Genomic DNA, 27572 nt, shown 5'->3' on the forward strand with positions numbered 1-27572 from the left:
GACAACACATAAGCGGAAGAGTTGCTGTGCCTCGTTGGTCTAGGCGTATAATTCTCGCTTTGGGTGCGAGAGGTCCCGGGTTCAAATCCCGGACGAGCCCTTTTCCTCCTCTGCCACACTCGAATCTGGGAACTGATATCCACATCACCTCGCAGCGTCTGCTTACGGCAAACGATGGAAGGTGACTGATGACTGAAGGAGCCTGGTCGATCCTCATCACGTGGCACAATGACAGCGTGCAGTCAGCTGTCCAAGGCGGCAACCTCGTTGCTCGTTCAAGAGAACACGTCCTGAAAACCCCTCACCACTATGTCGTAAATGAGCACCGCGAACGCTTGTTGTCATGCGTCATTACTTGAGAAATGCAGAAGCAAAAACTGCCCCCTCTCAGCCACCGAAAAGTGTGCGGGGCTCGCCTTTCGCTCTCTGCGCCTCGCATATTTATGGAGCTGTCTGCTCTTCTTTCTGTTGAAGTACTCAAAATACGGGGCGTCCCGCAGAGCGTGATGTGCTCGCTGACAGCTTTCAATTTTTAAAGGAAAACTATGAGCTCGATGGCTCGAATGTGAATGTTTAGCAATCGTTGATCAAACGCACGTCTTCTAAGGATTCGTGAGAGTATCCTCAGCACTGTTTTCGCTCGGATATACTTTTCATTTGCTAAGCTGCCAAATTGGACGAGAAAATGCCGGAGACGCACTCAGTGCAGACTGAGGCGGGGAAGGAGGCGTGGCCCTTCAATGCTTGACAGCTGAAGACGTTCAGCGGAGGAGAACCTATCAGAAGTCGCAGAGGCTAAAGGAGAGCACCCGACTCCCAGAGCTCCAGACTCGGACCTGGAGGATGCGGGCATCGATCCCGCTACCTCTCGCATGCTAAGCGAGCGCTCTACCATTTGAGCTAACCCCCCTCGCTTCAGGCGTCTCGGCATCATGTCTTACCGCCTCTGCCCCTCTTACCGGACACCACCCGCTGCCCTTGGTCTGCAAGGCAGTCCTTTCAAGTGCGATGAAGACGCCGGGAGCTTCGTTGCCTATTGTACGAGCTGAACTTTGGTGCTCCTCAGTTCAATGCTCTTTCCATCAAGTCATCTTGTCTTTTGACGCTTCGTGTTTTGCGCTCCTTTGACTCTCGGCATATCGGGTGACTTGAAACACTGAAGTTGTTGCTTACGGAGTGTGGAACATTGTTTTGCAACTGTCATGACGCTGTGTGAGCCTTTCTTCGGCAACAGGGGCAGGCTGACAGCAGCGCCTGCGAAAGTTAGGGCAAATTTCTGGACTTAATTGTGAATGTGAATGTTATGTAGGAAAGGGGTGCGGCTTTGCTCCTCTCCCGTGTAAAGGTGACGCTTTCCAGGTGGTAGGCCAGCAGAGGTGGTTCTGAGCGAATAGTTGCTGCCAGTGTCTGAAAAGAGCAAGAGAGCAAGCGGCCCTGCCCCGTGTGAGGATCGAACTCACGACCTTCAGATTATGAGACTGACGCGCTACCTGCTGCGCCAACGAGGCCAGCTGCGGCGTGCCGGCCAGAAAGATTGCCTCACACGGATTTCAGACGCCTGGTCCCTAATCTTGCGACGCCCTCTGCTGGGTGTTGTGTTGCCTTTTGATCTCACCGAGACTTTTCGGGTTTGTTTCTGTCGCGAGTCTGTCTTTCACAGCTCACCTAGCACAAGTCTCTTTGGCTGAAATGGCCTCTCTGCGTCAGCATCGTGGCCTCACTCAGCCATTAAAAACATCACTGGGACCTCTGACATGCTGACATGAAGTGTCAAGAGAAAGTGGCGGAGACGCACTTAAGCCAGAGAGCAGATGAAAAGGGGGCGTGGCTGTTAAACGCTTCACTCTCGGCGCAAGGCGCGAACACCTTTCGGCACACAGAGCTCTCAGCGTACACCTGGAGGATGCGGGCATCGATCCCGCTACCTCTCGCATGCAAAGCGAGCGCTCTACCATGTGAGCTAATCCCCCTCGCTGTGCCTTCCCCCTCGGCGTCGCCTTGTGCCGCTTGTTCCCCTCTTACCGGGCGCCGTCCACTGCCCTTCGCCTGCAAGGCAGTCGGCTTTCTTGACTTATTGATGAAGGTCTGACGGGACGAGCGAATGACGCCTCCCCCCGTCCTCCAGCTCGCTGACAACACAAAAGCGGAAGAGTCGCTGTGGCTCGTTGGTCTAGGCGTATGATTCTCGCTTCGGGTGCGAGAGGTCCCGGGTTCAAATCCCGGACGAGCCCTTTTCCTCCTCTGCCACACTCCTGGGAACTGATATCCACATCACCTCGCAGCGTCTGCTTACGGCAAACGATGGAAGGTGACTGATGACTGAAGGAGCCTGGTCAATCCTCATCACGTGGCACAATGACAGCGTGCAGTCAGCTGTCCAAGGCGGCAACCTCGTTGCTCGTTCAAGAGAACACGTCCTGAAAACCCCTCACCACTATGTCGTAAATGAGCACCGCGAACGCTTGTTGTCATGCGTCATTACTTGAGAAATGCAGAAGCAAAAACTGCCCCCTCTCAGCCACCGAAACGTGTGCGGGGCTCGCCTTTCGCTCTCTGCGCCTCGCATATTTATGGAGCTGTCTGCTCTTCTTTCTGTTGAAGTACTCAAAATACGGGGCGTCCCGCAGAGCGTGATGTGCTCGCTGACAGCTTTCAATATTTAAAGGAAAACTATGAGCTCGATGGCTCGAATGTGAATGTTTAGCAATCGTTGATCAAACGCACGTCTTCTAAGGATTCGTGAGAGTATCCTCAGCACTGTTTTCGCTCGGATATACTTTTCATTTGCTAAGCTGCCAAATTGGACGAGAAAATGCTGGAGATGCACTCAGTGCAGACTGAGGCGGGGAAGGAGGCGTGGCCCTTCAATGCTTGACAGCTGAAGGACGTTCAGCGGAGGAGAACCTATCAGAAGTCGCAGAGGCTAAAGGAGAGCACCCGGCTCCCAGAGCTCCAGACTCGGACCTGGAGGATGCGGGCATCGATCCCGCTACCTCTCGCATGCTAAGCGAGCGCTCTACCATTTGAGCTAATCCCCCTCGCTTCAGGTGTCTCGGCATCATGTCTTACCGCCTCTGCCCCTCTTACCGGACACCACCCGCTGCCCTTGGTCTGCAAGGCAGTCCTTTCAAGTGCGATGAAGACGCCGGGAGCTTCGTTGCCTATTGTACGAGCTGAACTTTGGTGCTCCTCAGTTCAATGCTCTTTCCATCAAGTCATCTTGTCTTTTGACGCTTCGTGTTTTGCGCTCCTTTGACTCTCGGCATATCGGGTGACTTGAAACACTGAAGTTGTTGCTTACGGAGTGTGGAACATTGTTTTGCAACTGTCATGACGCTGTGTGAGCCTTTCTTCGGCAACAGGGGCAGGCTGACAGCAGCGCCAGCGAAAGTTAGGGCACATTTCTGGACTTAATTGTGAATGTGAATGTTATGTAGGAAAGGGGTGCGGCTTTGCTCCTCTCCCGTGTAAAGGTGACGCTTTCCAGGTGGTAGGCCAGCAGAGGTGGTTCTGAGCGAATAGTTGCTGCCAGTGTCTGAAAAGAGCAAGAGAGCAAGCGGCCCTGCCCCGTGTGAGGATCGAACTCACGACCTTCAGATTATGAGACTGACGCGCTACCTGCTGCGCCAACGAGGCCAGCTGCGGCGTGCCGGCCAGAAAGATTGCCTCACATGGATTTCAGACGCCTGGTCCCTAATCTTGCGACGCCCTCTGCTGGGTGTTGTGTTTGCCTTTTGATCTCACCGAGACTTTTGGGGTTTGTTTCTGTCGCGAGTCTGTCTTTCACAGCTCACCTAGCACAAGTCTCTCTGGCTGAAATGGCCTCTCTGCGTCAGCATCGTGGCCTCACTCAGCCATTAAAAACATCACTGGGACCTCTGACATGCTGACATGAAGTGTCAAGAGAAAGTGGCGGAGACGCACTTAAGCCAGAGAGCAGATGAAAAGGGGGCGTGGCTGTTAAACGCTTCACTCTCGGCGCAAGGCGCGAACACCTTTCGGCACACAGAGCTCTCAGCGTACACCTGGAGGATGCGGGCATCGATCCCGCTACCTCTCGCATGCAAAGCGAGCGCTCTACCATGTGAGCTAATCCCCCTCGCTGTGCCTTCCCCCTCGGCGTCGCCTTGTGCCGCTTGTTCCTTACCGGGCGCCGTCCACTGCCCTTCGCCTGCATGGCAGTCGGCTTTCTTGACTGATTTATGAAGGTCTGACGGGACGAGCGAATGACGCCTCCCCCCGTCCTCCAGCTCGCTGACAACACAAAAGCGGAAGAGTCGCTGTGGCTCGTTGGTCTAGGCGTATGATTCTCGCTTCGGGTGCGAGAGGTCCCGGGTTCAAATCCCGGACGAGCCCTTTTCCTCCTCTGCCACACTCCTGGGAACTGATATCCACATCACCTCGCAGCGTCTGCTTACGGCAAACGATGGAAGGTGACTGATGACTGAAGGAGCCTGGTCAATCCTCATCACGTGGCACAATGACAGCGTGCAGTCAGCTGTCCAAGGCGGCAACCTCGTTGCTCGTTCAAGAGAACACGTCCTGAAAACCCCTCACCACTATGTCGTAAATGAGCACCGCGACCGCTTGTTGTCATGCGTCATTACTTGAGAAATGCAGAAGCAAAAACTGCCCCCTCTCAGCCACCGAAACGTGTGCGGGGCTCGCCTTTCGCTCTCTGCGCCTCGCATATTTATGGAGCTGTCTGCTCTTCTTTCTGTTGAAGTACTCAAAATACGGGGCGTCCCGCAGAGCGTGATGTGCTCGCTGACAGCTTTCAATTTTTAAAGGAAAACTATGAGCTCGATGGCTCGAATGTGAATGTTTAGCAATCGTTGATCAAACGCACGTCTTCTAAGGATTCGTGAGAGTATCCTCAGCACTGTTTTCGCTCGGATATACTTTTCATTTGCTAAGCTGCCAAATTGGACGAGAAAATGCCGGAGACGCACTCAGTGCAGACTGAGGCGGGGAAGGAGGCGTGGCCCTTCAATGCTTGACAGCTGAAGGACGTTCAGCGGAGGAGAACCTATCAGAAGTCGCAGAGGCTAAAGGAGAGCACCCGGCTCCCAGAGCTCCAAACTCGGACCTGGAGGATGCGGGCATCGATCCCGCTACCTCTCGCATGCTAAGCGAGCGCTCTACCATTTGAGCTAATCCCCCTCGCTTCAGGTGTCTCGGCATCATGTCTTACCGCCTCTGCCCCTCTTACCGGACACCACCCGCTGCCCTTGGTCTGCAAGGCAGTCCTTTCAAGTGCGATGAAGACGCCGGGAGCTTCGTTGCCTATTGTACGAGCTGAACTTTGGTGCTCCTCAGTTCAATGCTCTTTCCATCAAGTCATCTTGTCTTTTGACGCTTCGTGTTTTGCGCTCCTTTGACTCTCGGCATATCGGGTGACTTGAAACACTGAAGTTGTTGCTTACGGAGTGTGGAACATTGTTTTGCAACTGTCATGACGCTGTGTGAGCCTTTCTTCGGCAACAGGGGCAGGCTGACAGCAGCGCCAGCGAAAGTTAGGGCAAATTTCTGGACTTAATTGTGAATGTGAATGTTATGTAGGAAAGGGGTGCGGCTTTGCTCCTCTCCCGTGTAAAGGTGACGCTTTCCAGGTGGTAGGCAAGCAGAGGTGGTTCTGAGCGAATAGTTGCTGCCAGTGTCTGAAAAGAGCAAGAGAGCAAGCGGCCCTGCCCCGTGTGAGGATCGAACTCACGACCTTCAGATTATGAGACTGACGCGCTACCTGCTGCGCCAACGAGGCCAGCTGCGGCGTGCCGGCCAGAAAGATTGCCTCACACGGATTTCAGACGCCTGGTCCCTAATCTTGCGACGCCCTCTGCTGGGTGTTGTGTTTGCCTTTTGATCTCACCGAGACTTTTGGGGTTTGTTTCTGTCGCGAGTCTGTCTTTCACAGCTCACCTAGCACAAGTCTCTCTGGCTGAAATGGCCTCTCTGCGTCAGCATCGTGGCCTCACTCAGCCATTAAAAACATCACTGGGACCTCTGACATGCTGACATGAAGTGTCAAGAGAGAGTGGCGGAGACGCACTTAAGCAAGAGAGCAGATGAAAAGGGGGCGTGGCTGCTAAACGCTTCACTCTCGGCGCAAGGCGCGAACACAGGCTAAAGGACACTTTTCGGCACACCGAGCTCTCAGCGTACACCTGGAGGATGCGGGTATCGATCCCGCTACCTCTCGCATGCAAAGCGAGCGCTCTACCATGTGAGCTAATCCCCCTCGCTGTGCCTTCCCCCTCGGCGTCGCCTTGTGCCGCTTGTTCCCCTCTTACCGGGCGCCGTCCACTGCCCTTCGCCTGCAAGGCAGTCGGCTTTCTTGACTTATTGATGAAGGTCTGACGGGACGAGCGAATGACGCCTCCCCCCGTCCTCCAGCTCGCTGACAACACAAAAGCGGAAGAGTCGCTGTGGCTCGTTGGTCTAGGCGTATGATTCTCGCTTCGGGTGCGAGAGGTCCCGGGTTCAAATCCCGGACGAGCCCTTTTCCTCCTCTGCCACACTCCTGGGAACTGATATCCACATCACCTCGCAGCGTCTGCTTACGGCAAACGATGGAAGGTGACTGATGACTGAAGGAGCCTGGTCAATCCTCATCACGTGGCACAATGACAGCGTGCAGTCAGCTGTCCAAGGCGGCAACCTCGTTGCTCGTTCAAGAGAACACGTCCTGAAAACCCCTCACCACTATGTCGTAAATGAGCACCGCGAACGCTTGTTGTCATGCGTCATTACTTGAGAAATGCAGAAGCAAAAACTGCCCCCTCTCAGCCACCGAAACGTGTGCGGGGCTCGCCTCTCGCTCTCTGCGCCTCGCATATTTATGGAGCTGTCTGCTCTTCTTTCTGTTGAAGTACTCAAAATACGGGGCGTCCCGCAGAGCGTGATGTGCTCGCTGACAGCTTTCAATATTTAAAGGAAAACTATGAGCTCGATGGCTCGAATGTGAATGTTTAGCAATCGTTGATCAAACGCACGTCTTCTAAGGATTCGTGAGAGTATCCTCAGCACTGTTTTCGCTCGGATATACTTTTCATTTGCTAAGCTGCCAAATTGGACGAGAAAATGCCGGAGACGCACTCAGTGCAGACTGAGGCGGGGAAGGAGGCGTGGCCCTTCAATGCTTGACAGCTGAAGGACGTTCAGCGGAGGAGAACCTATCAGAAGTCGCAGAGGCTAAAGGAGAGCACCCGGCTCCCAGAGCTCCAGACTCGGACCTGGAGGATGCGGGCATCGATCCCGCTACCTCTCGTATGCTAAGCGAGCGCTCTACCATTTGAGCAAATCCCCCTCGCTTCAGGCGTCTCGGCATCATGTCTTACCGCCTCTGCCCCTCTTACCGGACACCACCCGCTGCCCTTGGTCTGCAAGGCAGTCCTTTCAAGTGCGATGAAGACGCCGGGAGCTTCGTTGCCTATTGTACGCGCTGAACTTTGGTGCTCCTCAGTTCAATGCTCTTTCCATCAAGTCATCTTGTCTTTTGACGCTTCGTGTTTTGCGCTCCTTTGACTCTCGGCATATCGGGTGACTTGAAACACTGAAGTTGTTGCTTACGGAGTGTGGAACATTGTTTTGCAACTGTCATGACGCTGTGTGAGCCTTTCTTCGGCAACAGGGGCAGGCTGACAGCAGCGCCAGCGAAAGTTAGGGCAAATTTCTGGACTTAATTGTGAATGTGAATGTTATGTAGGAAAGGGGTGCGGCTTTGCTCCTCTCCCGTGTAAAGGTGACGCTTTCCAGGTGGTAGGCAAGCAGAGGTGGTTCTGAGCGAATAGTTGCTGCCAGTGTCTGAAAAGAGCAAGAGAGCAAGCGGCCCTGCCCCGTGTGAGGATCGAACTCACGACCTTCAGATTATGAGACTGACGCGCTACCTGCTGCGCCAACGAGGCCAGCTGCGGCGTGCCGGCCAGAAAGATTGCCTCACACGGATTTCAGACGCCTGGTCCCTAATCTTGCGACGCCCTCTGCTGGGTGTTGTGTTGCCTTTTGATCTCACCGAGACTTTTGGGGTTTGTTTCTGTCGCGAGTCTGTCTTTCACAGCTCACCTAGCACAAGTCTCTCTGGCTGAAATGGCCTCTCTGCGTCAGCATCGTGGCCTCACTCAGCCATTAAAAACATCACTGGGACCTCTGACATGCTGACATAAAGTGTCAAGAGAGAGTGGCGGAGACGCACTTAAGCCAGAGAGAAGATGAAAAGGGGGCGTGGCTGCTAAACGCTTCACTCTCAGCACAAGGCGCGAACACAGGCTAAAGGACACCTTTCGGCACACCGAGCTCTCAGCGTACACCTGGAGGATGCGGGCATCGATCCCGCTACCTCTCGCATGCAAAGCGAGCGCTCTACCATGTGAGCTAATCCCCCTCGCTGTGCCTTCCCCCTCGGAGTCGCCTTGTGCCGCTTGTTCCCCTCTTACCGGGCGCCGTCCACTGCCCTTCGCCTGCAAGGCAGTCGGCTTTCTTGACTTATTGATGAAGGTCTGACGGGACGAGCGAATGACGCCTCCCCCCGTCCTCCAGCTCGCTGACAACACAAAAGCGGAAGAGTCGCTGTGGCTCGTTGGTCTAGGCGTATGATTCTCGCTTCGGGTGCGAGAGGTCCCGGGTTCAAATCCCGGACGAGCCCTTTTCCTCCTCTGCCACACTCCTGGGAACTGATATCCACATCACCTCGCAGCGTCTGCTTACGGCAAACGATGGAAGGTGACTGATGACTGAAGGAGCCTGGTCAATCCTCATCACGTGGCACAATGACAGCGTGCAGTCAGCTGTCCAAGGCGGCAACCTCGTTGCTCGTTCAAGAGAACACGTCCTGAAAACCCCTCACCACTATGTCGTAAATGAGCACCGCGACCGCTTGTTGTCATGCGTCATTACTTGAGAAATGCAGAAGCAAAAACTGCCCCCTCTCAGCCACCGAAACGTGTGCGGGGCTCGCCTTTCGCTCTCTGCGCCTCGCATATTTATGGAGCTGTCTGCTCTTCTTTCTGTTGAAGTACTCAAAATACGGGGCGTCCCGCACAGCGTGATGTGCTCGCTGACAGCTTTCAATATTTAAAGGAAAACTATGAGCTCGATGGCTCGAATGTGAATGTTTAGCAATCGTTGATTAAACGCACGTCTTCTAAGGATTCGTGAGAGTATCCTCAGCACTGTTTTCGCTCGGATATACTTTTCATTTGCTAAGCTGCCAAATTGGACGAGAAAATGCCGGAGACGCACTCAGTGCAGACTGAGGCGGGGAAGGAGGCGTGGCCCTTCAATGCTTGACAGCTGAAGGACGTTCAGCGGAGGAGAACCTATCAGAAGTCGCAGAGGCTAAAGGAGAGCACCCGGCTCCCAGAGCTCCAGACTCGGACCTGGAGGATGCGGGCATTGATCCCGCTATCTCTCGCATGCTCAGTGAGCGCTCTACCATTTGAGCTAACCCCCCTCGCTTCAGGTGTCTCGGCATCATGTCTTACCGTCTCTGCCCCTCTTACCGGACACCACCCGCTGCCCTTGGTCTGCAAGGCAGTCCTTTCAAGTGCGATGAAGACGCCGGGAGCTTCGTTGCCTATTGTACGAGCTGAACTTTGGTGCTCCTCAGTTCAATGCTCTTTCCATCAAGTCATCTTGTCTTTTGACGCTTCGTGTTTTGCGCTCCTTTGACTCTCGGCATATCGGGTGACTTGAAACACTGAAGTTGTTGCTTACGGAGTGTGGAACATTGTTTTGCAACTGTCATGACGCTGTGTGAGCCTTTCTTCGGCAACAGGGGCAGGCTGACAGCAGCGCCAGCGAAAGTTAGGGCAAATTTCTGGACTTAATTGTGAATGTGAATGTTATGTAGGAAAGGGGTGCGGCTTTGCTCCTCTCCCGTGTAAAGGTGACGCTTTCCAGGTGGTAGGCAAGCAGAGGTGGTTCTGAGCGAATAGTTGCTGCCAGTGTCTGAAAAGAGCAAGAGAGCAAGCGGCCCTGCCCCGTGTGAGGATCGAACTCACGACCTTCAGATTATGAGACTGACGCGCTACCTGCTGCACCAACGAGGCCAGCTGCGGCGTGCCGGCCAGAAAGATTGCCTCACACGGATTTCAGATGCCTGGTCCCTAATCTTGCGACGCCCTCTGCTGGGTGTTGTGTTGCCTTTTGATCTCACCGAGACTTTTGGGGTTTGTTTCTGTCGCGAGTCTGTCTTTCACAGCTCACCTAGCACAAGTCTCTCTGGCTGAAATGGCCTCTCTGCGTCAGCATCGTGGCCTCACTCAGCCATTAAAAACATCACTGGGACCTCTGACATGCTGACATGAAGTGTCAAGAGAGAGTGGCGGAGACGCACTTAAGCCAGAGAGAAGATGAAAAGGGGGCGTGGCTGCTAAACGCTTCACTCTCGGCGCAAGGCGCGAACACAGGCTAAAAGACACCTTTCGGCACACCGAGCTCTCAGCGTACACCTGGAGGATGCGGGCATCGATCCCGCTACCTCTCGCATGCAAAGCAAGCGCTCTACCATGTGAGCTAATCCCCCTCGCTGTGCCTTCCCCCTCGGCGTCGCCTTGTGCCGCTTGTTCCCCTCTTACCGGGCGCCGTCCACTGCCCTTCGCCTGCAAGGCAGTCGGCTTTCTTGACTTATTGATGAAGGTCTGACGGGACGAGCGAATGACGCCTCCCCCCCGTCCTCCAGCTCGCTGACAACACATAAGCGGAAGAGTCGCTGTGGCTCGTTGGTCTAGGCGTATGATTCTCGCTTTGGGTGCGAGAGGTCCCGGGTTCAAATCCCGGACGAGCCCTTTTCCTCCTCTGCCACACTCGAATCTGGGAACTGATATCCACATCACCTCGCAGCTTCTGCTTACGGCAAACGATGGAAGGTGACTGATGACTGAAGGAGCCTGGTCAATCCTCATCACGTGGCACAATGACAGCGTGCAGTCAGCTGTCCAAGGCGGCAACCTCGTTGCTCGTTCAAGAGAACACGTCCTGAAAACCCCTCACCACTATGTCGTAAATGAGCACCGCGAACGCTTGTTGTCATGCGTCATTACTTGAGAAATGCAGAAGCAAAAACTGCCCCCTCTCAGCCACCGAAACGTGTGCGGGGCTCGCCTTTCGCTCTCTGCGCCTCGCATATTTATGGAGCTGTCTGCTCTTCTTTCTGTTGAAGTACTCAAAATACGGGGCGTCCCGCAGAGCGTGATGTGCTCGCTGACAGCTTTCAATATTTAAAGGAAAACTATGAGCTCGATGGCTCGAATGTGAATGTTTAGCAATCGTTGATCAAACGCACGTCTTCTAAGGATTCGTGAGAGTATCCTCAGCACTGTTTTCGCTCGGATATACTTTTCATTTGCTAAGCTGCCAAATTGGACGAGAAAATGCCGGAGACGCACTCAGTGCAGACTGAGGCGGGGAAGGAGGCGTGGCCCTTCAATGCTTGACAGCTGAAGGACGTTCAGCGGAGGAGAACCTATCAGAAGTCGCAGAGGCTAAAGGAGATCACCCGGCTCCCAGAGCTCCAGACTCGGACCTGGAGGATGCGGGCATCGATCCCGCTACCTCTCGCATGCTAAGCGAGCGCTCTACCATTTGAGCTAACCCCCCTCGCTTCAGGTGTCTCGGCATCATGTCTTACCGCCTCTGCCCCTCTTACCGGACACCACCCGCTGCCCTTGGTCTGCAAGGCAGTCCTTTCAAGTGCGATGAAGACGCCGGGAGCTTCGTTGCCTATTGTACGAGCTGAACTTTGGTGCTCCTCAGTTCAATGCTCTTTCCATCAAGTCATCTTGTCTTTTGACGCTTCGTGTTTTGCGCTCCTTTGACTCTCGGCATATCGGGTGACTTGAAACACTGAAGTTGTTGCTTACGGAGTGTGGAACATTGTTTTGCAACTGTCATGACGCTGTGTGAGCCTTTCTTCGGCAACAGGGGCAGGCTGACAGCAGCGCCAGCGAAAGTTAGGGCAAATTTCTGGACTTAATTGTGAATGTGAATGTTATGTAGGAAAGGGGTGCGGCTTTGCTCCTCTCCCGTGTAAAGGTGACGCTTTCCAGGTGGTAGGCAAGCAGAGGTGGTTCTGAGCGAATAGTTGCTGCCAGTGTCTGAAAAGAGCAAGAGAGCAAGCGGCCCTGCCCCGTGTGAGGATCGAACTCACGACCTTCAGATTATGAGACTGACGCGCTACCTGCTGCGCCAACGAGGCCAGCTGCGGCGTGCCGGCCAGAAAGATTGCCTCACACGGATTTCAGACGCCTGGTCCCTAATCTTGCGACGCCCTCTGCTGGGTGTTGTGTTGCCTTTTGATCTCACCGAGACTTTTGGGGTTTGTTTCTGTCGCGAGTCTGTCTTTCACAGCTCACCTAGCACAAGTCTCTCTGGCTGAAATGGCCTCTCTGCGTCAGCATCGTGGCCTCACTCAGCCATTAAAAACATCACTGGGACCTCTGACATGCTGACATGAAGTGTCAAGAGAGAGTGGCGGAGACGCACTTAAGCCAGAGAGCAGATGAAAAGGGGGCGTGGCTGCTAAACGCTTCACTCTCGGCGCAAGGTGCGAACACAGGCTAAAGGACACCTTTCGGCACACCGAGCTCTCAGCGTACACCTGGAGGATGCGGGCATCGATCCCGCTACCTCTCGCATGCAAAGCAAGCGCTCTACCATGTGAGCTAATCCCCCTCACTGTGCCTTCCCCCTCGGCGTCGCCTTGTGCCGCTTGTTCCCCTCTTACCGGGCGCCGTCCACTGCCCTTCGCCTGCAAGGCAGTCGGCTTTCTTGACTTATTGATGAAGGTCTGACGGGACGAGCGAATGACGCCTCCCCCCGTCCTCCAGCTCGCTGACAACACAAAAGCAGAAGAGTCGCTGTGGCTCGTTGGTCTAGGCGTATGATTCTTACTTTGGGTGCGAGAGGTCCCGGGTTCAAATCCCGGACGAGCCCTTTTCCTCCTCTGCCACACTCGAATCTGGGAACTGATATCCACATCACCTCGCAGCGTCTGCTTACGGCAAACGATGGAAGGTGACTGATGACTGAAGGAGCCTGGTCAATCCTCATCACGTGGCACAATGACAGCGTGCAGTCAGCTGTCCAAGGCGGCAACCTCGTTGCTCGTTCAAGAGAACACGTCCTGAAAACCCCCCACCACTATGTCGTAAATGAGCACCGCGAACGCTTGTTGTCATGCGTCATTACTTGAGAAATGCAGAAGCAAAAACTGCCCCCTCTCAGCCACCGAAACGTGTGCGGGGCTCGCCTTTCGCTCTCTGCGCCTCGCATATTTATGGAGCTGTCTGCTCTTCTTTCTGTTGAAGTACTCAAAATACGGGGCGTCCCGCAGAGCGTGATGTGCTCGCTGACAGCTTTCAATTTTTAAAGGAAAACTATGAGCTCGATGGCTCGAATGTGAATGTTTAGCAATCGTTGATCAAACGCACGTCTTCTAAGGATTCGTGAGAGTATCCTCAGCACTGTTTTCGCTCGGATATACTTTTCATTTGCTAAGCTGCCAAATTGGACGAGAAAATGCCGGAGACGCACTCAGTGCAGACTGAGGCGGGGAAGGAGGCGTGGCCCTTCAATGCTTGACAGCTGAAGGACGTTCAGCGGAGGAGAACCTATCAGAAGTCGCAGAGGCTAAAGGAGAGCACCCGGCTCCCAGAGCTCCAGACTCGGACGATGCGGGCATCGATCCCGCTACCTCTCGCATGCTAAGCGAGCGCTCTACCATTTGAGCTAACCCCCCTCGCTTCAGGCGTCTCGGCATCATGTCTTACCGCCTCTACCCCTCTTACCGGGCACCGCCCGCTGCCCTTGGTCTGCAAGGCAGTCCTTTCAAGTGCGATGAAGACGCCGGGAGCTTCGTTGCCTATTGTACGAGCTGAACTTTGGTGCTCCTCAGTTCAATGCTCTTTCCATCAAGTCATCTTGTCTTTTGACGCTTCGTGTTTTGCGCTCCTTTGACTCTCGGCATATCGGGTGACTTGAAACACTGAAGTTGTTGCTTACGGAGTGTGGAACATTGTTTTGCAACTGTCATGACGCTGTGTGAGCATTTCTTCGGCAACAGGGGCAGGCTGACAGCAGCGCCAGCGAAAGTCAGGGCAAATTTCTGGACTTAATTGTGAATGTGAATGTTATGTAGGAAAGGGGTGCGGCTTTGCTCCTCTCCCGTGTAAAGGTGACGCTTTCCAGGTGGTAGGCAAGCAGAGGTGGTTCTGAGTGAATAGTTGCTGCCAGTGTCTGAAAAGAGCAAGAGAGCAAGCGGCCCTGCCCCGTGTGAGGATCGAACTCACGACCTTCAGATTATGAGACTGACGCGCTACCTGCTGCGCCAACGAGGCCAGCTGCGGCGTGCCGGCCAGAAAGATTGCCTCACACGAATTTCAGACGCCTGGTCCCTAATCTTGCGACGCCCTCTGCTGGGTGTTGTGTTGCCTTTTGATCTCACCAAGACTTTTGGGGTTTGTTTCTGTCGCGAGTCTGTCTTTCACAGCTCACCTAGCACAAGTCTCTCTGGCTGAAATGGCCTCTCTGCGTCAGCATCGTGGCCTCACTCAGCCATTAAAAACATCACTGGGACCTCTGACATGCTGACATGAAGTGTCAAGAGAGAGTGGCGGAGACGCACTTAAGCCAGAGAGCAGATGAAAAGGGGGCGTGGCTGCTAAACGCTTCACTCTCGGCGCAAGGCGCGAACACAGGCTAAAGGACACCTTTCGGCACACCGAGCTCTCAGCGTACACCTGGAGGATGCGGGCATCGATCCCGCTACCTCTCGCATGCAAAGCGAGCGCTCTACCATGTGAGCTAATCCCCCGCGCTATCCCTTCCCCCTCGGCGTCGCCTTGTGCCGCTTGTTCCCCTCTTACCGGGCGCCGTCCACTGCCCTTCGCCTGCAAGGCAGTCGGCTTTCTTGACTTATTGATGAAGGTCTGACGGGACGAGCGAATGACGCCTCCCCCCGTCCTCCAGCTCGCTGACAACACAAAAGCGGAAGAGTCGCTGTGGCTCGTTGGTCTAGGCGTATGATTCTCGCTTCGGGTGCTAGAGGTCTCGGGTTCAAATCCCGGACGAGCCCTTTTCCTCCTCTGCCACACTCCTGGGAACTGATATCCACATCACCTCGCAGCGTCTGCTTACGGCAAACGATGGAAGGTGACTGATGACTGAAGGAGCCTGGTCAATCCTCATCACGTGGCACAATGACAGCGTGCAGTCAGCTGTCCAAGGCGGCAACCTCGTTGCTCGTTCAAGAGAACACGTCCTGAAAACCCCTCACCACTATGTCGTAAATGAGCACCGCGAACGCTTGTTGTAATGTGTCATTACTTGAGAAATGCAGAAGCAAAAACTGCCCCCTCTCAGCCACCGAAACGTGTGCGGGGCTCGCCTTTCGCTCTCTGCGCCTCGCATATTTTTGGAGCTGTCTGCTCTTCTTTCTGTTGAAGTACTCAAAATACGGGGCGTCCCGCAGAGCGTGATGTGCTCGCTGACAGCTTTCAATTTTTAAAGGAAAACTATGAGCTCGATGGCTCGAATGTGAATGTTTAGCAATCGTTGATCAAACGCACGTCTTCTAAGGATTCGTGAGAGTATCCTCAGCACTGTTTTCGCTCGGATATACTTTTCATTTGCTAAGCTGCCAAATTGGACGAGAAAATGCCGGAGACGCACTCAGTGCAGACTGAGGCGGGGAAGGAGGCGTGGCCCTTCAATGCTTGACAGCTGAAGGACGTTCAGCGGAGGAGAACCTGTCAGAAGTCGCAGAGGCTAAAGGAGAGCACCCGGCTCCCAGAGCTCCAGACTCGGACCTGGAGGATGCGGGCATCGATCCAGCTTCCTCTCGCATGCTAAGCGAGCGCTCTACCATTTGAGCTAACCCCCCTCGCTTCAGGTGTCTCGGCATCATGTCTTACCGCCTCTGCCCCTCTTACCGGACACCACCCGCTGCCCTTGGTCTGCAAGGCAGTCCTTTCAAGTGCGATGAAGACGCCGGGAGCTTCGTTGCCTATTGTACGAGCTGAACTTTGGTGCTCCTCAGTTCAATGCTCTTTCCATCAAGTCATCTTGTCTTTTGACGCTTCGTGTTTTGCGCTCCTTTGACTCTCGGCATATCGGGTGACTTGAAACACTGAAGTTGTTGCTTACGGAGTGTGGAACATTGTTTTGCAACTGTCATGACGCTGTGTGAGCCTTTCTTCGGCAACAGGGGCAGGCTGACAGCAGCGCCAGCGAAAGTTAGGGCAAATTTCTGGACTTAATTGTGAATGTGAATGTTATGTAGGAAAGGGGTGCGGCTTTGCTCCTCTCCCGTGTAAAGGTGACGCTTTCCAGGTGGTAGGCCAGCAGAGGTGGTTCTGAGCGAATAGTTGCTGCCAGTGTCTGAAAAGAGCAAGAGAGCAAGCGGCCCTGCCCCGTGTGAGGATCGAACTCACGACCTTCAGATTATGAGACTGACGCGCTACCTGCTGCGCCAACGAGGCCAGCTGCGGCGTGCCGGCCAGAAAGATTGCCTCACACGGATTTCAGACGCCTGGTCCCTAATCTTGCGACGCCCTCTGCTGGGTGTTGTGTTGCCTTTTGATCTCACCGAGACTTTTGGGGTTTGTTTCTGTCGCGAGTCTGTCTTTCACAGCTCACCTAGCACAAGTCTCTGTGGCTGAAATGGCCTCTCTGCGTCAGCATCGTGGCCTCACTCAGCCATTAAAAACTTCACTGGGACCTCTGACATGCTGACATGAAGTGTCAAGAGAGAGTGGCGGAGACGCACTTAAGCCAGAGAGAAGATGAAAAGGGGGCGTGGCTGCTAAACGCTTCACTCTCGGCGCAAGGCGCGAACACAGGCTAAAGGACACCTTTCGGCACACCGACCTCTCAGCGTACACCTGGAGGATGCGGGCATCGATCCCGCTACCTCTCGCATGCAAAGCGAGCGCTCTACCATGTGAGCTAATCCCCCTCGCTGTGCCTTCCCCCTCGGCGTCGCCTTGTGCCGCTTGTTCCCCTCTTACCGGGCGCCGTCCACTGCCCTTCGCCTGCAAGGCATTCGGCTTTCTTGACTTATTGATGAAGGTCTGACGGGACGAGCGAATGACGCCTCCCCCCGTCCTCCAGCTCGCTGACAACACAAAAGCGGAAGAGTCGCTGTGGCTCGTTGGTCTAGGCGTATGATTCTCGCTTCGGGTGCGAGAAGTCCCGGGTTCAAATCCCGGACGAGCCCTTTTCCTCCTCTGCCACACTCCTGGGAACTGATATCCACATCACCTCGCAGCGTCTGCTTACGGCAAACGATGGAAGGTGACTGATGACTGAAGGAGCCTGGTCAATCCTCATCACGTGGCACAATGACAGCGTGCAGTCAGCTGTCCATGGCGGCAACCTCGTTGCTCGTTCAAGAGAACACGTCCTGAAAACCCCTCACCACTATGTCGTAAATGAGCACCGCGAACGCTTGTTGTCATGCGTCATTACTTGAGAAATGCAGAAGCAAAAACTGCCCCCTCTCAGCCACCGAAACGTGTGCGGGGCTCGCCTTTCGCTCTCTGCGCCTCGCATATTTATGGAGCTGTCTGCTCTTCTTTCTGTTGAAGTACTCAAAATACGGGGCGTCCCGCAGAGCGTGATGTGCTCGCTGACAGCTTTCAATTTTTAGAGGAAAACTATGAGCTCGATGGCTCGAATGTGAATGTTTAGCAATCGTTGATCAAACGCACGTCTTCTAAGGATTCGTGAGAGTATCCTCAGCACTGTTTTCGCTCGGATATACTTTTCATTTGCTAAGCTGCCAAATTGGACGAGAAAATGCCGGAGACGCACTCAGTGCAGACTGAGGCGGGGAAGGAGGCGTGGCCCTTCAATGCTTGACAGCTGAAGGACGTTCAGCGGAGGAGAACCTATCAGAAGTCGCAGAGGCTAAAGGAGAGCACCCGGCTCCCAGAGCTCCAGACTCGGACCTGGAGGATGCGGGCATCGATCCCGCTACCTCTCGCATGCTAAGCGAGCGCTCTACCATTTGAGCTAACCCCCCTCGCTTCAGGCGTCTCGGCATCATGTCTTACCGCCTCTGCCCCTCTTACCGGACACCACCCGCTGCCCTTGGTCTGCAAGGCAGTCCTTTCAAGTGCGATGAAGACGCCGGGAGCTTCGTTGCCTATTGTACGAGCTGAACTTTGGTGCTCCTCAGTTCAATGCTCTTTCCATCAAGTCATCTTGTCTTTTGACGCTTCGTGTTTTGCGCTCCTTTGACTCTCGGCATATCGGGTGACTTGAAACACTGAAGTTGTTGCTTACGGAGTGTGGAACATTGTTTTGCAACTGTCATGACGCTGTGTGAGCCTTTCTTCGGCAACAGGGGCAGGCTGACAGCAGCGCCAGCGAAAGTTAGGGCAAATTTCTGGACTTAATTGTGAATGTGAATGTTATGTAGGAAAGGGGTGCGGCTTTGCTCCTCTCCCGTGTAAAGGTGACGCTTTCCAGGTGGTAGGCAAGCAGAGGTGATTCTGAGCGAATAGTTGCTGCCAGTGTCTGAAAAGAGCAAGAGAGCAAGCGGCCCTGCCCCGTGTGAGGATCGAACTCACGACCTTCAGATTATGAGACTGACGCGCTACCTGCTGCGCCAACGAGACCAGCTGCGGCGTGCCGGCCAGAAAGATTGTTTCACACGGATTTCAGACGCCTGGTCCCTAATCTTGCGACGCCCTCTGCTGGGTGTTGTGTTGCCTTTTGATCTCACCGAGACTTTTGGGGTTTGTTTCTGTATCGAGTCTGTCTTTCACAGCTCACCTAGCACAAGTCTCTTTGGCTGAAATGGCCTCTCTGCGTCAGCATCGTGGCCTCACTCAGCCATTAAAAACATCACTGGGACCTCTGACATGCTGACATGAAGTGTCAAGAGAAAGTGGCGGAGACGCACTTAAGCCAGAGAGCAGATGAAAAGGGGGCGTGGCTGCTAAACGCTTCACTCTCGGCGCAAGGCGCGAACACAGGCTAAAGGACACCTTTCGGCACACCGAGCTCTCAGCGTACACCTGGAGGATACGGGCATCGATCCCGCTACCTCTCGCATGCAAAGCGAGCGCTCTACCATGTGAGCTAATCCCCCTCGCTGTGCCTTCCCCCTCGGCGTCGCCTTGTGCCGCTTGTTCCCCTCTTACCAGGCGCCGTCCACTGCCCTTCGCCTGCAAGGCAGTCGGCTTTCTTGACTTATTGATGAAGGTCTGACGGGACGAGCGAATGACGCCTCCCCCCGTCCTCCAGCTCGCTGACAACACAAAAGCGGAAGAGTCGCTGTGGCTCGTTGGTCTAGGCGTATGATTCTCGCTTCGGGTGCGAGAGGTCCCGGGTTCAAATCCCGGACGAGCCCTTTTCCTCCTCTGCCACACTCCTGGGAACTGATATCCACATCACCTCGCAGCGTCTGCTTACGGCAAACGATGGAAGGTGACTGATGACTGAAGGAGCCTGGTCAATCCTCATCACGTGGCACAATGACAGCGTGCAGTCAGCTGTCCAAGGCGGCAACCTCGTTGCTCGTTCAAGAGAACACGTCCTGAAAACCCCTCACCACTATGTCGTAAATGAGCACCGCGAACGCTTGTTGTCATGCGTCATTACTTGAGAAATGCAGAAGCAAAAACTGCCCCCTCTCAGCCACCGAAACGTGTGCGGGGCTCGCCTTTCGCTCTCTGCGCCTCGCATATTTATGGAGCTGTCTGCTCTTCTTTCTGTTGAAGTACTCAAAATACGGGGCGTCCCGCAGAGCGTGATGTGCTCGCTGACAGCTTTCAATATTTCAAGGAAAACTATGAGCTCGATGGCTCGAATGTGAATGTTTAGCAATCGTTGATCAAACGCACGTCTTCTAAGGATTCGTGAGAGTATCCTCAGCACTGTTTTCGCTCGGATATACTTTTCATTTGCTAAGCTGCCAAATTGGACGAGAAAATGCCGGAGACGCACTCAGTGCAGACTGAGGCGGGGAAGGAGGCGTGGCCCTTCAATGCTTGACAGCTGAAGACGTTCAGCGGAGGAGAACCTATCAGAAGTCGCAGAGACTAAAGGAGAGCACCCGGCTCCCAGAGCTCCAGACTCGGACCTGGAGGATGCGGGCATCGATCCCGCTACCTCTCGCATGCTAAGCGAGCGCTCTACCATTTGAGCTAATCCCCCTCGCTTCAGGCGTCTCGGCATCATGTCTTACCGCCTCTGCCCCTCTTACCGGACACCACCCGCTGCCCTTGGTCTGCAAGGCAGTCCTTTCAAGTGCGATGAAGACGCCGGGAGCTTCGTTGCCTATTGTACGAGCTGAACTTTGGTGCTCCTCAGTTCAATGCTCTTTCCATCAAGTCATCTTGTCTTTTGACGCTTCGTGTTTTGCGCTCCTTTGACTCTCGGCATATCGGGTGACTTGAAACACTGAAGTTGTTGCTTACGGAGTGTGGAACATTGTTTTGCAACTGTCATGACGCTGTGTGAGCCTTTCTTCGGCAACAGGGGCAGGCTGACAGCAGCGCCAGCGAAAGTTAGGGCAAATTTCTGGACTTAATTGTGAATGTGAATGTTATGTAGGAAAGGGGTGCGGCTTTGCTCCTCTCCCGTGTAAAGGTGACGCTTTCCAGGTGGTAGGCAAGCAGAGGTGGTTCTGAGCGAATAGTTGCTGCCAGTGTCTGAAAAGAGCAAGAGAGCAAGCGGCCCTGCCCCGTGTGAGGATCGAACTCACGACCTTCAGATTATGAGACTGACGCGCTACCTGCTGCGCCAACGAGGCCAGCTGCGGCGTGCCGGCCAGAAAGATTGCCTCACACGGATTTCAGACGCCTGGTCCCTAATCTTGCGACGCCCTCTGCTGGGTGTTCTGTTGCCTTTTGATCTCACCGAGACTTTTGGGGTTTGTTTCTGTCGCGAGTCTGTCTTTCACAGCTCACCTAGCACAAGTCTCTCTGGCTGAAATGGCCTCTCTGCGTCAGCATCGTGGCCTCACTCAGCCATTAAAAACATCACTGGGACCTCTGACATGCTGACATGAAGTGTCAAGAGAGAGTGGCGGAGACGCACTTAAGCCAGAGAGAAGATGAAAAGGGGGCGTGGCTGCTAAACGCTTCACTCTCGGCGCAAGGCGCGAACACAGGCTAAAGGACACCTTTCGGCACACCGAGCTCTCAGCGTACACCTGGAGGATGCGGGCATCGATCCCGCTACTTCTCGCATGCAAAGCGAGCGCTCTACCATGTGAGCTAATCCCCCTCGCTGCGCCTTCCCCCTCGGCGTCGCCTTGTGCCGCTTGTTCCCCTCTTACCGGGCGCCGTCCACTGCCCTTCGCCTGCAAGGCAGTCGGCTTTCTTGACTTATTGATGAAGGTCTGACGGGACGAGCGAATGACGCCTCCCCCCGTCCTCCAGCTCGCTGACAACACATAAGCGGAAGAGTCGCTGTGGCTCGTTGGTCTAGGCGTATGATTCTCGCTTCGGGTGCGAGAGGTCCCGGGTTCAAATCCCGGACGAGCCCTTTTCCTCCTCTGCCACACTCGAATCTGGGAACTGATATCCACATCACCTCGCAGCGTCTGCTTACGGCAAACGATGGAAGGTGACTGATGACTGAAGGAGCCTGGTCAATCCTCATCACGTGGCACAATGACAGCGTGCAGTCAGCTGTCCAAGGCGGCAACCTCGTTGCTCGTTCAAGAGAACACGTCCTGAAAACCCCTCACCACTATGTCGTAAATGAGCACCGCGAACGCTTGTTGTCATGCGTCATTACTTGAGAAATGCAGAAGCAAAAACTGCCCCCTCTCAGCCACCGAAACGTGTGCGGGGCTCGCCTTTCGCTCTCTGCGCCTCGCATATTTATGGAGCTGTCTGCTCTTTCTGTTGAAGTACTGAAAATACGGGGCGTCCCGCACAGCGTGATGTGCTCGCTGACAGCTTTCAATATTTAAAGGAAAACTATAAGCTCGATGGCTCGAATGTGAATGTTTAGCAATCGTTGATCAAACGCACGTCTTCTAAGGATTCGTGAGAGTATCCTCAGCACTGTTTTCGCTCGGATATACTTTTCATTTGCTAAGCTGCCAAATTGGACGAGAAAATGCCGGAGACGCACTCAGTGCAGACTGAGGCGGGGAAGGAGGCGTGGCCCTTCAATGCTTGACAGCTGAAGGACGTTCAGCGGAGGAGAACCTATCAGAAGTCGCAGAGGCTAAAGGAGAGCACCCGGCTCCCAGAGCTCCAGACTCGGACCTGGAGGATGCGGGCATCGATCCCGCTACCTCTCGCATGCTAAGCGAGCGCTCTACCATTTGAGCTAATCCCCCTCGCTTCAGGCGTCTCGGCATCATGTCTTACCGCCTCTGCCCCTCTTACCGGACACCACCCGCTGCCCTTGGTCTGCAAGGCAGTCCTTTCAAGTGCGATGAAGACGCCGGGAGCTTCGTTGCCTATTGTACGAGCTGAACTTTGGTGCTCCTCAGTTCAATGCTCTTTCCATCAAGTCATCTTGTCTTTTGACGCTTCGTGTTTTGCGCTCCTTTGACTCTCGGCATATCGGGTGACTTGAAACACTGAAGTTGTTGCTTACGGAGTGTGGAACATTGTTTTGCAACTGTCATGACGCTGTGTGAGCCTTTCTTCGGCAACAGGGGCAGGCTGACAGCAGCGCCAGCGAAAGTTAGGGCAAATTTCTGGACTTAATTGTGAATGTGAATGTTATGTAGGAAAGGGGTGCGGCTTTGCTCCTCTCCCGTGTAAAGGTGACGCTTTCCAGGTGGTAGGCAAGCAGAGGTGGTTCTGAGCGAATAGTTGCTGCCAGTGTCTGAAAAGAGCAAGAGAGCAAGCGGCCCTGCCCCGTGTGAGGATCGAACTCACGACCTTCAGATTATGAGACTGACGCGCTACCTGCTGCGCCAACGAGGCCAGCTGCGGCGTGCCGGCCAGAAAGATTGCCTCACACGGATTTCAGACGCCTGGTCCCTAATCTTGCGACGCCCTCTGCTGGGTGTTCTGTTGCCTTTTGATCTCACCGAGACTTTTGGGGTTTGTTTCTGTCGCGAGTCTGTCTTTCACAGCTCACCTAGCACAAGTCTCTCTGGCTGAAATGGCCTCTCTGCGTCAGCATCGTGGCCTCACTCAGCCATTAAAAACATCACTGGGACCTCTGACATGCTGACATGAAGTGTCAAGAGAGAGTGGCGGAGACGCACTTAAGCCAGAGAGAAGATGAAAAGGGGGCGTGGCTGCTAAACGCTTCACTCTCGGCGCAAGGCGCGAACACAGGCTAAAGGACACCTTTCGGCACACCGAGCTCTCAGCGTACACCTGGAGGATGCGGGCATCGATCCCGCTACCTCTCGCATGCAAAGCGAGCGCTCTACCATGTGAGCTAATCCCCCTCGCTGCGCCTTCCCCCTCGGCGTCGCCTTGTGCCGCTTGTTCCCCTCTTTCCGGGCGCCGTCCACTGCCCTTCGCCTGCAAGGCAGTCGGCTTTCTTGACTTATTGATGAAGGTCTGACGGGACGAGCGAATGACGCCTCCCCCCGTCCTCCAGCTCGCTGACAACACATAAGCGGAAGAGTCGCTGTGGCTCGTTGGTCTAGGCGTATGATTCTCGCTTCGGGTGCGAGAGGTCCCGGGTTCAAATCCCGGACGAGCCCTTTTCCTCCTCTGCCACACTCGAATCTGGGAACTGATATCCACATCACCTCGCAGCGTCTGCTTACGGCAAACGATGGAAGGTGACTGATGACTGAAGGAGCCTGGTCAATCCTCATCACGTGGCACAATGACAGCGTGCAGTCAGCTGTCCAAGGCGGCAACCTCGTTGCTCGTTCAAGAGAACACGTCCTGAAAACCCCTCACCACTATGTCGTAAATGAGCACCGCGAACGCTTGTTGTCATGCGTCATTACTTGAGAAATGCAGAAGCAAAAACTGCCCCCTCTCAGCCACCGAAACGTGTGCGGGGCTCGCCTTTCGCTCTCTGCGCCTCGCATATTTATGGAGCTGTCTGCTCTTTCTGTTGAAGTACTGAAAATACGGGGCGTCCCGCACAGCGTGATGTGCTCGCTGACAGCTTTCAATATTTAAAGGAAAACTATAAGCTCGATGGCTCGAATGTGAATGTTTAGCAATCGTTGATCAAACGCACGTCTTCTAAGGATTCGTGAGAGTATCCTCAGCACTGTTTTCGCTCGGATATACTTTTCATTTGCTAAGCTGCCAAATTGGACGAGAAAATGCCGGAGACGCACTCAGTGCAGACTGAGGCGGGGAAGGAGGCGTGGCCCTTCAATGCTTGACAGCTGAAGGACGTTCAGCGGAGGAGAACCTATCAGAAGTCGCAGAGGCTAAAGGAGAGCACCCGGCTCCCAGAGCTCCAGACTCGGACCTGGAGGATGCGGGCATCGATCCCGCTACCTCTCGCATGCTAAGCAGGCGCTCTACCATTTGAGCTAACCCCCCCCCCGCTTCAGGCGTCTCGGCATCATGTCTTACCGCCTCTGCCCCTCTTACCGGACACCGCCCGCTGCCCTTGGTCTGCAAGGCAGTCCTTTCAAGTGCGATGAAGACGCCGGGAGCTTCGTTGTCTATTGTACGAGCTGAACTTTGGTGCTCCTCAGTTCAATGCTCTTTTCATCAAGTCATCTTGTCTTTTGACGCTTCGTGTTTTGCGCTCCTTTGACTCTCAGCATATCGGGTGACTTGAAACACTGAAGTTGTTGCTTACGGAGTGTGGAACATTGTTTTGCAACTGTCATGACGCTGTGTGAGCCTTTCTTCGGCAACAGGGGCAGGCAGACAGCAGCGCCAGCGAAAGTTAGGGCAAATTTCTGGACTTAATTGTGAATGTGAATGTTATGTAGGAAAGGGGTGCGGCTTTGCTCCTCTCCCGTGTAAAGGTGACGCTTTCCAGGTGGTAGGCAAGCAGAGGTGGTTCTGAGCGAATAGTTGCTGCCAGTGTCTGAAAAGAGCAAGAGAGCAAGCGGCCCTGCCCCGTGTGAGGATCGAACTCACGACCTTCAGATTATGAGACTGACGCGCTACCTGCTGCGCCAACGAGGCCAGCTGCGGCGTGCCGGCCAGAAAGATTGCCTCACACGGATTTCAGACGCCTGGTCCCTAATCTTGCGACGCCCTCTGCTGGGTGTTGTGTTGCCTTTTGATCTCACCGAGACTTTTGGGGTTTGTTTCTGTCGCGAGTCTGTCTTTCACAGCTCACCTAGCACAAGTCTCTCTGGCTGAAATGGCCTCTCTGCGTCAGCATCGTGGCCTCACTCAGCCATTAAAAACATCACTGGGACCTCTGACATGCTGACATGAAGTGTCAAGAGAGAGTGGCGGAGACGCACTTAAGCCAGAGAGAAGATGAAAAGGGGGCGTGGCTGCTAAACGCTTCACTCTCGGCGCAAGGCGCGAACACAGGCTAAAGGACACCTTTCGGCACACTGAGCTCTCAGCGTACACCTGGAGGATGGGGGCATCGATCCCGCTACCTCTCGCATGCAAAGCAAGCGCTCTACCATGTGAGCTAATCCCCCTCGCTGTGCCTTCCCCCTCGGCGTCGCCTTGTGCCGCTTGTTCCCCTCTTACCGGGCGCCGTCCACTGCCCTTCGCCTGCAAGGCAGTCGGCTTTCTTGACTTATTGATGAAGGTCTGACGGGACGAGCGAATGACGCCTCCCCCCGTCCTCCAGCTCGCTGACAACACCAAAGCAGAAGAGTCGCTGTGGCTCGTTGGTCTAGGCGTATGATTCTCGCTTCGGGTGTGAGAGGTCCCGGGTTCAAATCCCGGACGAGCCCTTTTCCTCCTCTGCCACACTCGAATCTGGGAACTGATATCCACATCACCTCGCAGCGTCTGCTTACGGCAAACGATGGAAGGTGACTGATGACTGAAGGAGCCTGGTCAATCCTCATCACGTGGCACAATGACAGCGTGCAGTCAGCTGTCCAAGGCGGCAACCTCGTTGCTCGTTCAAGAGAACACGTCCTGAAAACCCCTCACCACTATGTCGTAAATGAGCACCGCGAACGCTTGTTGTCATGCGTCATTACTTGAGAAATGCAGAAGCAAAAACTGCCCCCTCTCAGCCACCGAAACGTGTGCGGGGCTCGCCTTTCGCTCTCTGCGCCTCGCATATTTATGGAGCTGTCTGCTCTTCTTTCTGTTGAAGTACTCAAAATACGGGGCGTCCCGCAGAGCGTGATGTGCTCGCTGACAGCTTTCAATATTTAAAGGAAAACTATGAGCTCGATGGCTCGAATGTGAATGTTTAGCAATCGTTGATCAAACGCACGTCTTCTAAGGATTCGTGAGAGTATCCTCAGCACTGTTTTCGCTCGGATATACTTTTCATTTGCTAAGCTGCCAAATTGGACGAGAAAATGCCGGAGACGCACTCAGTGCAGACTGAGGCGGGGAAGGAGGCGTGGCCCTTCAATGCTTGACAGCTGAAGGACGTTCAGCGGAGGAGAACCTATCAGAAGTCGCAGAGGCTAAAGGAGAGCACCCGGCTCCCAGAGCTCCAGACTCGGACCTGGAGGATGCGGGCATCGATCCCGCTACCTCTCGCATGCTAAGCGAGCGCTCTACCATTTGAGCTAACCCCCCCCCGCTTCAGGCGTCTCGGCATCATGTCTTACCGCCTCTGCCCCTCTTACCGGACACCGCCCGCTGCCCTTGGTCTGCAAGGCAGTCCTTTCAAGTGCGATGAAGACGCCGGGAGCTTCGTTGTCTATTGTACGAGCTGAACTTTGGTGCTCCTCAGTTCAATGCTCTTTTCATCAAGTCATCTTGTCTTTTGACGCTTCGTGTTTTGCGCTCCTTTGACTCTCAGCATATCGGGTGACTTGAAACACTGAAGTTGTTGCTTACGGAGTGTGGAACATTGTTTTGCAACTGTCATGACGCTGTGTGAGCCTTTCTTCGGCAACAGGGGCAGGCAGACAGCAGCGCCAGCGAAAGTTAGGGCAAATTTCTGGACTTAATTGTGAATGTGAATGTTATGTAGGAAAGGGGTGCGGCTTTGCTCCTCTCCCGTGTAAAGGTGACGCTTTCCAGGTGGTAGGCAAGCAGAGGTGGTTCTGAGCGAATAGTTGCTGCCAGTGTCTGAAAAGAGCAAGAGAGCAAGCGGCCCTGCCCCGTGTGAGGATCGAACTCACGACCTTCAGATTATGAGACTGACGCGCTACCTGCTGCGCCAACGAGGCGAGCTGCGGCGTGCCGGCCAGAAAGATTGCCTCACACGGATTTCAGACGCCTGGTCCCTAATCTTGCGACGCCCTCTGCTGGGTGTTGTGTTGCCTTTTGATCTCACCGAGACTTTTGGGGTTTGTTTCTGTCGCGAGTCTGTCTTTCACAGCTCACCTAGCACAAGTCTCTCTGGCTGAAATGGCCTCTCTGCGTCAGCATCGTGGCCTCACTCAGCCATTAAAAACATCACTGGGACCTCTGACATGCTGACATGAAGTGTCAAGAGAGAGTGGCGGAGACGCACTTAAGCCAGAGAGAAGATGAAAAGGGGGCGTGGCTGCTAAACGCTTCACTCTCGGCGCAAGGCGCGAACACAGGCTAAAGGACACCTTTCGG

General features: G+C 54.4%; 37 non-coding genes across 37 annotated transcripts; 9 read left to right on the forward strand and 28 right to left on the reverse strand.

Moving 5' to 3' along the window:
- Window positions 1–837: 837 nt before the first annotated feature.
- Window positions 838–910, reverse strand: trnaa-agc (transfer RNA alanine (anticodon AGC)). The gene has a single exon. It is a non-coding gene; the product is annotated as a tRNA-Ala (tRNA).
- Window positions 911–1435: 525 nt separating this feature from the next.
- trnam-cau (transfer RNA methionine (anticodon CAU)) lies at window positions 1436–1508 on the reverse strand. Its single transcript has one exon. It is a non-coding gene; the product is annotated as a tRNA-Met (tRNA).
- Window positions 1509–1897: 389 nt separating this feature from the next.
- On the reverse strand, window positions 1898–1970 carry trnaa-ugc (transfer RNA alanine (anticodon UGC)). The gene has a single exon. It is a non-coding gene; the product is annotated as a tRNA-Ala (tRNA).
- Window positions 1971–2159: 189 nt separating this feature from the next.
- Window positions 2160–2231, forward strand: trnap-cgg (transfer RNA proline (anticodon CGG)). The gene has a single exon. It is a non-coding gene; the product is annotated as a tRNA-Pro (tRNA).
- A 734-nt stretch (window positions 2232–2965) lies between these two features.
- Window positions 2966–3038, reverse strand: trnaa-agc (transfer RNA alanine (anticodon AGC)). Its single transcript has one exon. It is a non-coding gene; the product is annotated as a tRNA-Ala (tRNA).
- Window positions 3039–3563: 525 nt separating this feature from the next.
- On the reverse strand, window positions 3564–3636 carry trnam-cau (transfer RNA methionine (anticodon CAU)). Its single transcript has one exon. It is a non-coding gene; the product is annotated as a tRNA-Met (tRNA).
- A 390-nt stretch (window positions 3637–4026) lies between these two features.
- trnaa-ugc (transfer RNA alanine (anticodon UGC)) lies at window positions 4027–4099 on the reverse strand. The gene has a single exon. It is a non-coding gene; the product is annotated as a tRNA-Ala (tRNA).
- A 185-nt stretch (window positions 4100–4284) lies between these two features.
- On the forward strand, window positions 4285–4356 carry trnap-cgg (transfer RNA proline (anticodon CGG)). Its single transcript has one exon. It is a non-coding gene; the product is annotated as a tRNA-Pro (tRNA).
- Window positions 4357–5090: 734 nt separating this feature from the next.
- On the reverse strand, window positions 5091–5163 carry trnaa-agc (transfer RNA alanine (anticodon AGC)). Its single transcript has one exon. It is a non-coding gene; the product is annotated as a tRNA-Ala (tRNA).
- A 525-nt stretch (window positions 5164–5688) lies between these two features.
- On the reverse strand, window positions 5689–5761 carry trnam-cau (transfer RNA methionine (anticodon CAU)). Its single transcript has one exon. It is a non-coding gene; the product is annotated as a tRNA-Met (tRNA).
- A 404-nt stretch (window positions 5762–6165) lies between these two features.
- Window positions 6166–6238, reverse strand: trnaa-ugc (transfer RNA alanine (anticodon UGC)). The gene has a single exon. It is a non-coding gene; the product is annotated as a tRNA-Ala (tRNA).
- Window positions 6239–6427: 189 nt separating this feature from the next.
- Window positions 6428–6499, forward strand: trnap-cgg (transfer RNA proline (anticodon CGG)). The gene has a single exon. It is a non-coding gene; the product is annotated as a tRNA-Pro (tRNA).
- Window positions 6500–7831: 1332 nt separating this feature from the next.
- trnam-cau (transfer RNA methionine (anticodon CAU)) lies at window positions 7832–7904 on the reverse strand. Its single transcript has one exon. It is a non-coding gene; the product is annotated as a tRNA-Met (tRNA).
- Window positions 7905–8307: 403 nt separating this feature from the next.
- Window positions 8308–8380, reverse strand: trnaa-ugc (transfer RNA alanine (anticodon UGC)). The gene has a single exon. It is a non-coding gene; the product is annotated as a tRNA-Ala (tRNA).
- Window positions 8381–8569: 189 nt separating this feature from the next.
- trnap-cgg (transfer RNA proline (anticodon CGG)) lies at window positions 8570–8641 on the forward strand. Its single transcript has one exon. It is a non-coding gene; the product is annotated as a tRNA-Pro (tRNA).
- A 1332-nt stretch (window positions 8642–9973) lies between these two features.
- Window positions 9974–10046, reverse strand: trnam-cau (transfer RNA methionine (anticodon CAU)). The gene has a single exon. It is a non-coding gene; the product is annotated as a tRNA-Met (tRNA).
- A 666-nt stretch (window positions 10047–10712) lies between these two features.
- trnap-ugg (transfer RNA proline (anticodon UGG)) lies at window positions 10713–10784 on the forward strand. The gene has a single exon. It is a non-coding gene; the product is annotated as a tRNA-Pro (tRNA).
- A 738-nt stretch (window positions 10785–11522) lies between these two features.
- Window positions 11523–11595, reverse strand: trnaa-agc (transfer RNA alanine (anticodon AGC)). Its single transcript has one exon. It is a non-coding gene; the product is annotated as a tRNA-Ala (tRNA).
- A 525-nt stretch (window positions 11596–12120) lies between these two features.
- trnam-cau (transfer RNA methionine (anticodon CAU)) lies at window positions 12121–12193 on the reverse strand. The gene has a single exon. It is a non-coding gene; the product is annotated as a tRNA-Met (tRNA).
- A 2067-nt stretch (window positions 12194–14260) lies between these two features.
- trnam-cau (transfer RNA methionine (anticodon CAU)) lies at window positions 14261–14333 on the reverse strand. The gene has a single exon. It is a non-coding gene; the product is annotated as a tRNA-Met (tRNA).
- A 403-nt stretch (window positions 14334–14736) lies between these two features.
- On the reverse strand, window positions 14737–14809 carry trnaa-ugc (transfer RNA alanine (anticodon UGC)). Its single transcript has one exon. It is a non-coding gene; the product is annotated as a tRNA-Ala (tRNA).
- Window positions 14810–16402: 1593 nt separating this feature from the next.
- trnam-cau (transfer RNA methionine (anticodon CAU)) lies at window positions 16403–16475 on the reverse strand. Its single transcript has one exon. It is a non-coding gene; the product is annotated as a tRNA-Met (tRNA).
- Window positions 16476–16878: 403 nt separating this feature from the next.
- trnaa-ugc (transfer RNA alanine (anticodon UGC)) lies at window positions 16879–16951 on the reverse strand. The gene has a single exon. It is a non-coding gene; the product is annotated as a tRNA-Ala (tRNA).
- A 995-nt stretch (window positions 16952–17946) lies between these two features.
- trnaa-agc (transfer RNA alanine (anticodon AGC)) lies at window positions 17947–18019 on the reverse strand. Its single transcript has one exon. It is a non-coding gene; the product is annotated as a tRNA-Ala (tRNA).
- A 525-nt stretch (window positions 18020–18544) lies between these two features.
- trnam-cau (transfer RNA methionine (anticodon CAU)) lies at window positions 18545–18617 on the reverse strand. The gene has a single exon. It is a non-coding gene; the product is annotated as a tRNA-Met (tRNA).
- Window positions 18618–19282: 665 nt separating this feature from the next.
- trnap-cgg (transfer RNA proline (anticodon CGG)) lies at window positions 19283–19354 on the forward strand. Its single transcript has one exon. It is a non-coding gene; the product is annotated as a tRNA-Pro (tRNA).
- Window positions 19355–20087: 733 nt separating this feature from the next.
- Window positions 20088–20160, reverse strand: trnaa-agc (transfer RNA alanine (anticodon AGC)). The gene has a single exon. It is a non-coding gene; the product is annotated as a tRNA-Ala (tRNA).
- Window positions 20161–20685: 525 nt separating this feature from the next.
- On the reverse strand, window positions 20686–20758 carry trnam-cau (transfer RNA methionine (anticodon CAU)). Its single transcript has one exon. It is a non-coding gene; the product is annotated as a tRNA-Met (tRNA).
- Window positions 20759–21423: 665 nt separating this feature from the next.
- trnap-cgg (transfer RNA proline (anticodon CGG)) lies at window positions 21424–21495 on the forward strand. The gene has a single exon. It is a non-coding gene; the product is annotated as a tRNA-Pro (tRNA).
- Window positions 21496–22230: 735 nt separating this feature from the next.
- Window positions 22231–22303, reverse strand: trnaa-agc (transfer RNA alanine (anticodon AGC)). The gene has a single exon. It is a non-coding gene; the product is annotated as a tRNA-Ala (tRNA).
- Window positions 22304–22828: 525 nt separating this feature from the next.
- trnam-cau (transfer RNA methionine (anticodon CAU)) lies at window positions 22829–22901 on the reverse strand. Its single transcript has one exon. It is a non-coding gene; the product is annotated as a tRNA-Met (tRNA).
- Window positions 22902–23304: 403 nt separating this feature from the next.
- Window positions 23305–23377, reverse strand: trnaa-ugc (transfer RNA alanine (anticodon UGC)). Its single transcript has one exon. It is a non-coding gene; the product is annotated as a tRNA-Ala (tRNA).
- A 189-nt stretch (window positions 23378–23566) lies between these two features.
- trnap-cgg (transfer RNA proline (anticodon CGG)) lies at window positions 23567–23638 on the forward strand. The gene has a single exon. It is a non-coding gene; the product is annotated as a tRNA-Pro (tRNA).
- A 1335-nt stretch (window positions 23639–24973) lies between these two features.
- On the reverse strand, window positions 24974–25046 carry trnam-cau (transfer RNA methionine (anticodon CAU)). The gene has a single exon. It is a non-coding gene; the product is annotated as a tRNA-Met (tRNA).
- A 665-nt stretch (window positions 25047–25711) lies between these two features.
- On the forward strand, window positions 25712–25783 carry trnap-cgg (transfer RNA proline (anticodon CGG)). Its single transcript has one exon. It is a non-coding gene; the product is annotated as a tRNA-Pro (tRNA).
- A 738-nt stretch (window positions 25784–26521) lies between these two features.
- Window positions 26522–26594, reverse strand: trnaa-agc (transfer RNA alanine (anticodon AGC)). Its single transcript has one exon. It is a non-coding gene; the product is annotated as a tRNA-Ala (tRNA).
- A 526-nt stretch (window positions 26595–27120) lies between these two features.
- On the reverse strand, window positions 27121–27193 carry trnam-cau (transfer RNA methionine (anticodon CAU)). The gene has a single exon. It is a non-coding gene; the product is annotated as a tRNA-Met (tRNA).
- Between the last annotated feature and the right edge of the window lie 379 nt (window positions 27194–27572).

Source organism: Atractosteus spatula, chromosome 5 (assembly GCF_055471065.1).
Source record: "Atractosteus spatula isolate fAtrSpa1 chromosome 5, fAtrSpa1.hap1, whole genome shotgun sequence".
Classification (NCBI taxonomy): Eukaryota; Metazoa; Chordata; class Actinopteri; order Semionotiformes; family Lepisosteidae; genus Atractosteus; species Atractosteus spatula.